Source organism: Rhea pennata, chromosome 2 (genome assembly GCF_028389875.1).
Source record: "Rhea pennata isolate bPtePen1 chromosome 2, bPtePen1.pri, whole genome shotgun sequence".
Lineage (NCBI taxonomy): Eukaryota > Metazoa > Chordata > Aves > Rheiformes > Rheidae > Rhea > Rhea pennata.
In genome coordinates this window covers 123,225,964-123,239,593 of record NC_084664.1, presented here as the reverse complement: position 1 = coordinate 123,239,593, position 13,630 = coordinate 123,225,964, and positions in this window count along the sequence as shown.

Sequence of the window (13,630 nt, the reverse complement as noted above, 5' to 3'; positions counted from 1 at the left end):
GCTGTGTAACCTCTGAAGTCTATCGGTAAGTAGTGAAACTACTAGTGAAACTAGACTTTGGGAACTGTTAGTTGCTTTTCTCTAGTTCTTAAATTCATCAACGAAGTAACTAGTCACAGAGCATCTTAAGAGTATTCATTTTGTTTTTTCTAAAATGCTTCAATTAGATCAACATAAAAATAGTTTGGATTTCATTTTAATAGATTTTAAAAATACCTGCAACTTCACTGAAACAACATTTATTACTGTATAAAGTAATTTCAGTATCTATAGGGAGAATAGTATTGTTAACTAAGCCTATGTAGAAGTTGATCTAGAGTAGAAGAAACTGTTTACCTTAGCCCTTGCTCCAAATTCCATTTTCTGATGAAAAAGACTCTTAATTTGGCCCTGGGGATGTCATTAATTCTGTGTTCTTACAAAGTTACTATGAGCAAATAAACTTCATTGTGCTACATGGCATCACAGTAATGCTCTTTTCCCTAAAATGTCTGTCTATTGCGTATTGTTTCAGACTAAGAAGCAACTCTTACAGGTGGTACCTTGGTACCCCAGATGTTATATTAAATTCAGTTCTTATCTCCTGTCATGCTTTAATGCAGCAGAACGTAAAAGTGATTATCCATCCAGGAGGATTTTGTGCTGACATTCTGGTTTCCCAGCTGCATGGGTGATAGGTACAAGGGAGGAAGTGGAGACCTGTGACTGGGGATGGAGTAGGAAGTGGGACTTTTTCCCCTGTTTAGCCCCAAATTGCTGCAACTAGCATGTGATAGTGAGATCTCCTGTAGAGTGAGAAACTACTGAAGTCAATACAGTTCCAAATGCTGTGATTCTTTAGTTGCACTTACATGTTTTAGTTGTACTTACATGAGGATTAGATACTTTTAACACCACAGGATCTAGTTGGTTCTGTCTCACTACAGAAGATGTTTGGATGACTAGTTCAGGCACTACTATCCATCTTTGGTCAGAGGAATGGTATTTTGAAGGTCTGCATGTGTTCTTAAATTGAAACATGGAAGCTGAGAATTCTTTTCCCCTCTGAGATGAACTTTTTTCACATGTGCCCCCCAGTAAGTATATGTGCACAGATGGTAGCTGCAGTACAGCTGGTGTATCAGAAGTGTGTTTGTGGCCAGGTTTATAATACGACAGCTTATTCTCAGGCTTATTCCTTAAGTTTTATTCTTGAATAAGTGTCTATGCAAATAGGCCTTTAGAAAAAGGGAAACTTAAGTTTATGGTTAGTGGACATGTATGGAAGTGAATTAGCATCTCTTAAAAGCTTGCCCATATAGGAAGTAAGTGTAAAGCAATTTGAAATCACATCTTGGAAAGCACCAGTCCCTTATGTGGATGGTCCAACTGTGCTTAGGGTTGTATTCCTCTCATAACTTTATAGAGCTTAATAGGAGCCTATCAGATTAGACTTTTTGTCTATCCCTTTCAGACAGAAATGTCTGAAAGAGCAAACCTGTGTCTCTAATCTGCTTTGTTCTTAGAGCAAGTGTTCCATTCCTTAGCCTTTAAAAGGAATTGAGGGTTGCCAGGTTCCTAAATTGGGTATATGTCTCATCTCACTACAATTACTTGCAAACTTGGGCTTTTGTTTTTAGTAATTCTTGTACCATGTATGTGTTCATTACTTCATGTATTAATTTAGTCACAGCTTGGAGCACCTAAATTAGATACCTGATAATTAGATACCTGATACAGTATAAATTGTTCCTTCCCCCCCCCCCCCCCACCCTGTAAGGCCTGTCTGAGTGGTGTATGTAGAGTGGCTAATGCACAGTAAGTGCATACCTTAGAGGCTTTCTGTGCAAATCATTATAATGTAAGCTTATCAGGAACAATACCCCTTTGCTTCATCACAAATAAATAATTTGGGGGCATCATCATAGTCTGTCATAGCTTCTGTGTATAGCCAACTAACAAGCCTTGTTTTCACAAGGAACTTAAGAAAATTCAGAGAAATCAAAGCTTTTGCATTCAATGCACAGAAATGAAAGGATTAAGTACAGACCACTATAGTTCTAGAAGTGTGCATCTGTGCAAGGATTTAGTTTCTATAAATGCATTAACTTAACCCCTGAAGTCGATTCCTATTTTTTCTGTTTCTGTGAGTAGGCAGGTCCTAAGCATCTGTTCAACAAAACCAGAGGATCATAGAACAAACCTAGGTAATTCGTTAAATATTTAGCCTTTAAGTCTGCTTCTGTTCATTAATGCTTTAAAACTAAGTTTTCCAAATACAGAAACTTGGGTCTTTGGGCAGTTTAACTGCTGCCAAGTTCATACTGCAGAAATGTGAAATAAGTGTAATAACACAGATAAGCTCAACTAACAGCCCCCAAAACAGGGACTCAGGTAGAACTGGTTGATCAGAGAACCTAGTTTAAGGCAAACTTTTGTCATGAAGCTCCTAATGTTAAATTCAAGATGTTTAGTCAGCTGTGCTGCTTCTTGCAAAAAAGCTGGAAAGACTAGGGACAGTCCCTGACAAAACCAGAAACACTTTTTTTTTTTTTCTTTTTTTTTTTTAATGCAACTAATTAGCTTGACATTCTTCAGCTTGGCTATTAAATCCTGATATATGTAGTTACAGAAGTATAGCTTTATCATTCCATCAAAGAGATGAACAAATTCATACTAATTTTATTTAAACATAGTATAAGTGCACAACCCAAATATTTAAAATAACTTCAGAAATAATATTCCAGCTTACATACTTATCTATCTGCTTAATGCTGATAATACACAAACAATTTTTGAGCCACAAAAGTTCTTGAGCTAAAAGATGAATGTGCAGAAGTCAGAATCAAGTGTTTGTAAGTCAAACTAGCAGGATGTTTGTTTTCCTTTTCCTAAACATGGCAGTCCTAACTCGTAGCCAAGGAGCTGCAAAGTATTTAAAAAACCAAAGCCTTTATGCATATTACTGTCTGTACAGCCTGACCAAACTGCCTTCTGACTGAACTGCCTGTTCTGACTGAAACCACCTCAGCTAACAATATGCCTGGTCCAGTATTTGTGGCACTTGGACATTATCAGTGGCACCTTTGTTTCTTCATCCGGTTACTGATAAAAGCTCCTGTGGTAGTGAGCTAGGGAATAGCTAAACCTTAGCTATTAGGCAAGCTAGCTGTAACCAGGGAAAGCTTTTTAGCAGGAGAGGAAGAACAGGGTGCTAAGATAGCTTGGGGGGATATCTCCATGCCCCCAGGAAGCAGCTTCTGTTGTAGAGCGTGTGCATGCACAGTGTCCCAGCCACACTGACATCCATCCCTCTCTTCTGATCACAACTGCAGACACCTGTAGCCCTGAGTTCATTTATTACTGTTTGTCCACACACATCCTTATTCAGAAGTTATTCTGGAATTACTCAAATTTGCCCTTAAATAAGGGATGTGTGTGTGTGTGTGCACCCTTATATTTTGCAATAAGCCTAAACTTGATTTAATTTAAACAAGAACAAGGCTCTGATGTAAGAAGGCCTGTGCACTGGGAATTATTCAGGACTGTCTAGTAAATTTTGAATGCCTATGCCACTCTCACCTACGTTAACGTACGATAACATCACATCTAAACAAGCCCATAGAAGATGATTACAAACTTACACTGGGACATGTTCACTTAAGCATCAGATAAGCAAAGTTAGCTTAAACACATTCCATTTTCTCTACAGACAGGAACATTTCAGCTAGTGTTTAGAAGAAAATTTACTTGATAGAAGTGAAGTCTTTACCGACGTCAGCAGTTAATGGCCAGGCGGAAGCATGCCAGGATAGTTAGGATGTTAGGTTTTTCAGGCTGACTCTCTGAAGTCTGAAGGACGGTTCCAGGAATATTGACCTTTCCAGCTTTCTTAGAAAGGAGTGCCTGGCTAGTTAAACCACTCACATGTTGAGTTTCTTGTCAACAGCAAAAATCCTTGAGTAAGAGAAAGCAGGGATGGAATTGATGGTATCCCAAAATCAAGTTAATGTGATGTCGAAGACATTTGATGGGTGTCTGCAGAGGTTTCATCACCAAATCTTGCTTTATTACTCCTGCTAGTTCAGTCTGGCTTCTGGTAGCAACAGTGGGAGCCCTAATGCAGATATTGCTCCAAGGGGCCAGTGTTACTGCAAGGCCTCAGCTTTCCCAGGGCAGGCCTGTGAACTGCAATACTTAAAATGTTGAGGATTGCCAGCTTCTTGTGCTCACAAGTGCTCACAGTTGTGGGAAATAAGTGCTAGGCAGATGAGACCAAGGCTTCCAGTGGAGGGATCATACACTAGAACAGTCCAGCAAAAACATTGATACATGGATTTTCTCATCTCTCTCGTATCTGCAATCCAAACAACCTGATAAGAAATGCTTGCTTTTCTTTGCTTGCAGTAGCTCAAAATAAAAATCATGTAAACAATTGCTCTATATAAAATAAAATTATTCTGAAGTTACAGAAATGACTACTTCTGTGGTTGTTTAACAGTTTTGACATTTAAAAATAATATGTGGCTCACACATGACATCATCTTTTAACAGGCAAAATAAGGCACTTTGTTAGTCACAAGGTAAATTAGGAATTTCTGAGGAATATTAGGATGATTCTGAAAATACAAGTTGCTCAGGTGATAGTTCAGTCTGGTCTGGTTTTCTTTCACTTCCTTATTTTATGTAACAGACTAGAACAAATGGAGCAATTAGAAGACATGTAAGAGTCCCTAGGTAGGAGAACAAACTAAGCTCTTTACAGTGCTGCCAGGTGTATGAAAAGGTTATAAGCTTTGGGAATAAGTTTTTAAAAATAATTTGAAATAAATTTTAATATGGGATCCCTGTTTATAGGCTAAGGCATGCTTATGAGCCATGACTATTCATGAGATGGAGTTTTCTCAAATAAACAATCTCTTTCACCTTTGCTCAAAGAGAACAGTAGTACCTTTCACCTAGCACCTGTCCAGATCAGGTTGGCACTGGAACTGGGACAGGGACCAAAGCTGGAAGAAAAGTTATGCCCAAGCTCTCCGTTCCTGGAAAAGACCTAAGATTTTGTCCAAAGTTAGCAAGTACAGTATGTTTGGAGGTAAGTGTTCCCAGAGTCTCCAACACACAATTTTTAACTTTCCTCTGGCTTTTTGGTATTATAAACATTTAGAGTCCCTTGTGAAGGTTCTTCTCTGAAGACCTAGAGCATCTAATAAGAACAGTTAGGTCAGCCAAAGCATCCCCTTTTTATTAAGGGGCAAAATTACACATGCAATTCCATGACCCTTAAGCTTGTGAGACCCAAGTTTCTTGTTTTCCCAAAAATGCATATTTTCATTTTTGTCTTCCTCTTGATGCTTGAATGATCAGTTGTGGAGATGCTGTCAGTGTTCCTGGGATTCACCTTGGGAAGCTGAGCCTTTGTTACTAAATATTTGGAATTGGACCTAAAATTATTCTCTCACTGGGGACTCATAACACAATCTGCAGCCTTGAAAATTCTTACACAGAACAGCTTGTGGGACCGGGATGGCTGGGAAGCGGAGAAACTAATACAGCACTCTGGGCCAGAGGGAACAAGACAGAGCAAAAGCTAAAGCCCCACTGGGAAATTCATTAACTGCAGCTTCTACAGCTGCTGTAACTTCCTGTTCTGTCACTGTCTGGAGTTTTTCCTCAAGTCCCACTCCCTGAAGGTAATTCCTATGTCATGCTTAAGGCTCTGAGGTTTCTCACCTGCCAAGGTACTGAATCTTCGCCTATTCTCCCTGTTGGGGGTGACCGGTTTGACCTAGGGAAGTCAGGAACTGAACCAGATGGAACATAAAGGCTTCCATGTCATTTTCAAGAGGGAAAAAGATGTTATCTAGCATCATCTCTGTGCTTTTACTTCTCTCCCAGCTTATACTGGGAAATTTCAGCTGCCCAGAACAAAGTGGGAGAGAGTATTCTTTTGCTACTTCCAAATTTGTCCATGTACAGGAATGATTTTTCTAACCTAAACTTCTGATGTTGCACCAGGGATGGAGAAGTTGCTCTGTGAGTTGTTTTGTTGCATTGTCCATCCACGACCCTTCAGCCAGACAAAAACATCTCTAGCATTAGGAAAAAACAAACAAACAAAAAGGCAAGACCAAAGGCAGAGAGCATATATATGCTAACCTGGCAGAAAAAGGAGCGTGAGAATACGTGTGTGCACAGAAGTGTACACAGATACACAGGTCACTGAATGAACCAATTTTGGAGATTTAAACTAATCTTTCAGTAGCAAATGTATATGTTGTCTTCTGTCCTGGCAGGCAAAGGGCAGCCGTTGTCCTGCTGTGTTTTAAACCCAGAATCACGCTGAGGCCTTTGGTAGGGCTGGCTGTGCTGCTGTGCTGGATCTGCTTTGGCTCTCTTTTTCCTTGAAAGAGCCGAAAGCGATATTCTTGACACACGCAAAAAACTCTCAGGCTGGCATTTCACACGGGTGCGGATGAGTCAAATGGCAGTATGTGTGCGTGGGGGGGGGGGGGGGGATGGAAGCCCCACATGTACAGTGACTCGATGAAAAGCTCCTGAAATCCATCCACTGCAAGGAACAGGAATCTCTACACATCTATGGATATCTACAGATAGCTCCGGTGCTCCTCTTTGCAGTCGTTGTTTATCAAATGTCCCTGATTTCTCCCCAGACAGGAGTAAATGATACATTCAGCCTTTTCAAATAGAGAGCAACCACATGTGCAGAGAAGAAGAATTAAAAAAAAAAAAAAAAAAAGGCAATCTATCAGTTGCTGAAACACAAATAGGAACATTTCCCAGCCTTGCAAGTCAGCCTTGCAAGACCCTGGTCTCTGAATGGCACGTTTCAGCCTGGGGTTGTTATCAGCCATGTGCAGTGTACCCTGGAGCAACGGCTCCAGATCAAGTTAAGCCGTTCCAGACTGTGACTATGGTTGAACTGATTACTTTTTGAAGATCGAGGTTTTTAGGCCAAATCCGGCATGCAGTGCCATCTAGACAGGCTCCAGTTAAAATTAATGGGAAGTATACTTATGGGGAGGTGGGGGGCTTTTCTGTTGAAATAGCTATTATCTGTGTGCCATTAGCAGGAGAACAAACTCGAGGGCTCTCGCTCTCTCACTGCGCGGATAGCCACCTTCTTATTAGATGGCCTGGCAGCAGTTTGAACTAGACAAATCGTTGCCTTTTCACCTTGTGTCCTGCAGAAGAGTCCTACTGCCATTCTGTCTCACCACTTTGCACATTCAGTGCCAGTGCATAAATCAGCAGTTTGCAATATCCCAATCTAGAGTTGTAGACTGCAATTTATCTGGCTTGGCAGAAGTGATGGAGAAGGACAACTGAGATATAAGGGAAAGGAAGGCATAAGCTCTTGTAAAAGGCTCTCCACAAACTGTGCTGTGAGGTATTCCTATGCTTCTGTTTGTTAAGTCACTGCCACTGTGTGTAGTGTATTATTCAGGACACAAATTCCTAGTAAAAATTGTTATCCAGATCTCACACAGGACTAAACAAAAATGGTTTGCCTGTCTTTTTAACCACAGAATCAGATTGTTTCTTTGTGAATCCTTTTTGCATGGCTATTTCTGTCTCCTTGCTTAGATAATCATACTATAGCAGATCAAAATGCATTTTTTTTTCAAGCTGGTCTAACTCTTTGGGTTTGCAGTTTACCTCACTTGGAGGCTTCACTTAAGCACTAAATCATCTTCACAGATTGGATTTGTATATGTCTAAGCAATGAGAGTACTTGTGGATCAAACACACACAATACAAGTTGGCATTTGAAAACAAACCTCAAGCACTGAGAAACAGAATTTTATAGCTGTGTCTACCAAGCATAAAAAGCAGATCCAGAACATGAAAATAGCCCCCTAGTTCTTAAATTTGTATTTTGAACTGACTTTCAACCAGGTGTTTCCACTTTAATTTGATCCCAGGCATTCCTAGAGGTGATGTAAGATCCAGATCCACAAGGTAATAATGAAGTCAAGAGTTGAAAAATTATCAAGGCCTAATCTGGCAATTTGGTCCCTTGTAAATCATTGTGGTTAGTTATTGCTGAGCCATTCTTACCAACCAAGTTCTCTTGAGACTTAGCATTAACTTCGCCACCTGCTTGACTGTCAAAGAGATAAATTTCCTTGAAGGGAATCTTCCACTCCTGACTTTATTTATGACTGGGGAGAAGAGGATGGATTGACTGGGAAACCTCAACTGCAAGGGTCTGCATATGCTAAATCAGGGAGTGATGCAATTCCTTTAATCTGCTTGATATTACACATAAGGTCCCAAAATGAAACGTATAGGATTAAGAAATCCTTCTGGCCTGTTTGCTGGACTGAATGCTCTGATGAAAAATAGTCAACTTCTTCTTCTTCTTCCCTTTTCTTTTTCCTTTTTTTTTTTAACAAGCAGACCCAAAGTCAAAAGATCACATCAGAGCTATTCGTAACCTAACACTGCAAGAAGTCTTTCACAGCACCTGTATACTCAGTGTCCCAAAAGCTAATACATCAAAAGTGTATTGCTGAATTTGAAAAGCTCATCCACTGGGAGATAAACAAAAAAACAGGGTAATAGAAAGAGCTCAAAGGGACAGATCCTTCAGCTAACTCCCTGGGTCACAGGAGCTAACCATGTGATAACTGGCAGGCTCTGAGCTGTGTTAGTGAACTGAGAAGTTTGTGTCTTGAAACAAAGATAAAGCAAAAACACTTCCACAAGCTCAATCATGAGACCTCTACACAAATACTAAGCTCAAATCGCTGCTCAGGCTTTTTGCCTCTCTCCACACCCCCCCCCCCCCCCCCCCGGTTTCCTTTTCTTTTAGGAAAGATCTTTGAAACAACTGAAATTTGAGTGGAATAGAAGTTCAGGATAAAAAAGAGATTTTAGGTTGTAAGTCTGTTATTTCCTGCCCATACCAGTTGCTTCTGAGAATAATTTCTTGAGTCTTTTCTTTAGTTTGAAATGATACAGCTTATAACGTCTGGTTTGTAGAGAGAGGCACAGGGTATGGACACACACACACCACAAAACTTTCAGCCTTGCCTTCTCTCATTCAGTACTCTGAATATGTGTCCAAACCACATGGCATGGTGTGTGTGAAATCTGTCCATGTGGCAAGCAATTTTCTACTGCTCGCAGCAATTTTGCATATATTTGACATAAGCAGAACTAGATTAAACCCAGCCAATTGATGTTGCCTCTGCTGAAAGGCAAGAAAATAGCTACCACAGCTTTTCTACCCAATCAGTTTTCCCAACTACACAAAGCAACTAGTGTAAAGAAGCCTTTTACCTGAATTTACACAAAATGTCTCATTTCCTAGGTTCGTTAAATGGATTTATTTTTTACTCTGTGTTCTTGTTGACCACTGACAATGCTAGAGGGGAGACTGTGTCTCCACTTTTATGAGGGCAGCCAGCTCCTTCTTCCTCTAGGCTCACTTACCTGGCAGTGTAGTGAAAATAATCATCAAACTGCTCTTTATCATCAGATAACAGTTTTTAAAATATTTAGGAGAAGGCTTTGGGTTCAGGGGTTTTGGGTTCTCACCTTTTAACCAGTGAGAATATCTTTATTGAGGCATATAAACTGAGGAATATATGGAATGTATTACTATTATATATTATTAATAGATGGAAAGGAATTGGCAGAGCTCTGGAAGACCATCATAAGCAAAGCTGGGAATATAAGTCCATCTTAAGAAGTTTCACAAAATAAAATGATATGGAATTAAGGGAATACTCAGGATATAATTAGGGGATTTTTGTGTTCATGGTGTGAATCCCAGATGCTCTTTGTGTTCAACTATTCAGCGGGAAATGCCAGGACTACGGTCTTAAGCACTGGTTCAATACTTTTTGGTGAGAAATAGGAAAGACAGAAGGAAGCAGAACTGAAGCCCTAAAATACCTCTTTTAAGTGTACTAGAAATGCCTCTGTGTGGGTAGAAGCCTTGCTAGGCACCCTCTGGGATGCAGGGTCAGTCGAGCTGTCACTGAAGACATAATCGGTATCTTTTGCAGGGTCTACTGATACTTCTGGAAAAGACCAACAATCTTTCAGGTTCAGAGACCCAACAGTCTATAGCCCAGGAGATCTTGGTCTGTTTAGAAACCCTTCACTCAGTTAATTTCATTACATTACTTTTGATTATATTAATGTTACCCTTTTTTTGACCCAAACTTCAGCCAAATTTGTGGAGCTGCAGGTGTTACAGGGGAAACCGAAGATGGAGTCAGCTGTCTCGCTGAGGCAATCCTGTTTACTTACAAAAAACCCCCAAACTATGCTTTCCCTGGAGGTCTCAGACTGCAGGTGACAGTCCTTTTGCTCCCTCTTTCACGTTGCTGTCAGCCAGTGCTCTGCTCAGGATACTGCCTTTCCCCAAACTTTTCCCAGAATCACATTTTTGAACAAAGTTAGCAACAGAGAAATCACACAGACAATGTAAGAAGGTGTATGACACTGCAACCTATTCTGGAAGTAACCGTGGTTACTCGTTTCTTATACTGCCTAGTTATTGAGTTAAAAAAAAAAAAAAGAAGAAAAAGAAAAAAAGGGGAGGGGGGATCGGAAGAAGAGACCAGAATTCAGCTGCTTTCTAGATAAATCTCATAACACTCAGCTGCAGAGCCAAGGTCCTGTCCGTGCAGTCTTGCTGGCCGAAGAGCCTTGCTTTCTTTTGGCCCCATTTCAGCAAAGGAAGGCTCTGGGACCTTGCATGGTGGTAAGGGCCTTTTCTCATGCAGGCGAGGTGCAGTTTAGACTACTGCTTCCTCCATGTGAAATCTTTCAGGGTTGTTTCCTAAAAGAAAAGACATCCACCCCTCATCAGGGACCAAGTTTTCCTAGCAAATGCCTATTCCACCATTCGAGTGGGCCCCTGAGGGCATCACATCACCCCTTCCTCTGATTCACAGATACCAAAGGCTCTAGGCAGAGGCTAGGAAACAGCTGCAGAGGCTTGGGCCTGTGTAGAGCAGGGCCTAAGGGCCAAATGAACATTTAAATCAAGTCGAGAAGGGAGAAGTGCCTGTGGGATAAAGCAGCTGGGGAGCATGGCTTGCAGCTTTGCTTACTTGCCTATTGTCTAAGTTAGACCTGCCAGACCTCTAAGCCTCCATGCTGCCAGTGATCTTCTGATTTCTCCAATGTTGAGCAGCCTAGGCAGCCAGATGTCCATAGCACCCTGACGTATGGCTATAGTACAAAGCCCTACTGCCCATAAGCAACCAGGTTTGTGCATGTGTATGGTATCTTGTGTGTCTGGGGGCTCAGACCACATAAATGTCCCAGACTACCAAGATGGCTTTAAACTCTCACTCCTCTCTTGTCCTTAGCCCCTACAGCCTTTCCTGCAACCTGGGACTACTTGTACACTTCAGCTGAACTGGGCAGACTGCAGGCAAAGCATGCTGGAGACTAGCTGATAGAAAGTACATTTGTGAATGTGCAAAGTAACTACATGACCTACAGCCAATTTCCCTCCACCACTACGTGTCAAAGCCTTCAGTGAGAACTCTGGTAGGACAGTTGGGAGAAAGCTCTGGCTTTTGCGGGTTAGGAGCTAAGGAGCAGCATGGAAAAACAGGGTAAGAAGGGTGAGAGGTTGTGATCTGATGGGTACTTTGGGGGACAGGGCTTGGCTGGCCAAGGTGACCCTGGAGCACAGAGAGGGGAGAAGTTGCTGATAAAGAGCAAGCACCAGAGCAACCTGGGATTGACCCTAACTGGAGGCCAACCCCCTACAGGTAAGTGTAAGAGCGGTGAACAGGCTTGTACAAGCAATTTATTTTGGCATTTCTTTCCTGCTGAGTGCTTGTACCTGTAACAGCTAATTACAGCACTTTTCACTGTGTTCATAAGAACATATAAAACATCACATGCTTAAGCTATATTAAAATGAAAAAATACGCTATGCTTCCAAAATAATATTGATCCTATGGAAAACTAAGTAACCCTTTCCCAATCACACTTTTAAAGTGATGTCTTTTGAAAAATGGACAACAAAGATAATAAAAGATAAATCTGAAAAAGGAAGAGCCAATATAATCAAGACTACATAGAGAAAACTGGGGGTAAGTCCCACTGGCTATTTTTAAAATATAGTCCTGTAGAGAGAAGGGTTTGTGTATTCAAAGGTATGAACTAAGGCTATGTGAGACTGAACTCTGAATTTTCTGGCTCGTGCCAGTCTAAGCCATTATGGAGCGTGTGTATGGGGGTGTGAAAGGCTCTCATGCCTTTCAGCCATCTAGGATACACTTCTGTGTTGTTAGTTTATGCAGTTTCACAGAGGATTTGGAAGGCACGAAGAAGTAGATCTTCAATTATAATTTGAATACACACTTTTAATCATAAGAAAAGAGTGAAATCAGCCATTAACTCTCCACATGTGTGAGTTTACGATGATTTACTGGCAGTTGGGTGTGCGCGCACGTACACACACACACACACTTGCTTGCATCCCGCTTTACAAGAAATCTCGGAAAATATCCCAGTCCGCTCTACAGGATTGCAGTGAGAAGAATGTGACACCCTTTGCAGTTATGTTTGCTGCCAGTGATTCAGACGGGGGTGGTGGGGGAAGGGGAAAGGTTTTGGCGGAACAGCTAAGGTCCCTCTACGCTTGAACTTTGAATAAGCAGTGACTGTATCTTCAGGAGAACTGTGGGTGTTAGAGCAGGACAGTGAGATAGAGTAAGAGTAAAAATACCTCAGCAGGGGTTTTCCTTTTGCTTTGTGGAAAACGATGCAAAACTATTCATGAATTCCTTATAATGCGAATAAAAAGGGATATGGGATTTTTTTCTATATATGTATTAAAGCAGACAGCTGTTTTGTGAGGTCATCGTTCTTAGTCATGGTTATCTCAAAGCAGCTCAGAAGCTGCTGTGTCTTCATCTAGCTACATTGCTCATCTGGTGCCCTTGGAGACTCTCCTTCTGGCCAGGTTTGAGAGAGGTGTTTGGTCAAGAGGAGTTTTTAAACACAAAATGTACTTCCTTGTGACTAAGCCCTTCCTGATTTCCCTTCGGTGATGCACAGCCATCTACAACGGAAAGTGTGGCTGATACTATATCTACCAGTCACTTGAGGGAATTGCCCATTCATTTTTGCCCTGGAGAAATAGCTTAAGAAACGTTTGAGAGGGTTATAGCCTTTCCCATCGTCCTTGCATGTGCGGGACTACAGGGACGTGGGGGTTAAAGGGCTGCTCGACTCCCGCATAACTGCAGGATCCCAACCCTTGCGACAGAAGCAGGGCTGGGAGCCTGCCGCTCCGGGTGAGCACAGCCCCTCCTGGGGTGTCCAGTGCTCACCTCCCGCAGCTCAGACGTGGTTTGTGCTGAGGCAGGAGGGATCATCATTGTGCATTAAATCCATACCCGCCATCGCGGGGCTTTGCAGCAACCAGGTTCTCAAAGACCTTAGTGGAAATTTAAAGACTTTTCGCCTAGCCAAGCCCCAAGGAAGGGGTGAGCTGTGAGCAGGTGACTACCAGCCTGCGTTTGCATCACGCTTACATCCACCCATGTCTAGATCACTGAGAATGGTGGAAATTGAGAAGACGCCATTATCTCCATCTTCCAAATGTTTGAAATGCGGGATTAGGAATCCCGGTGAGAAAGAA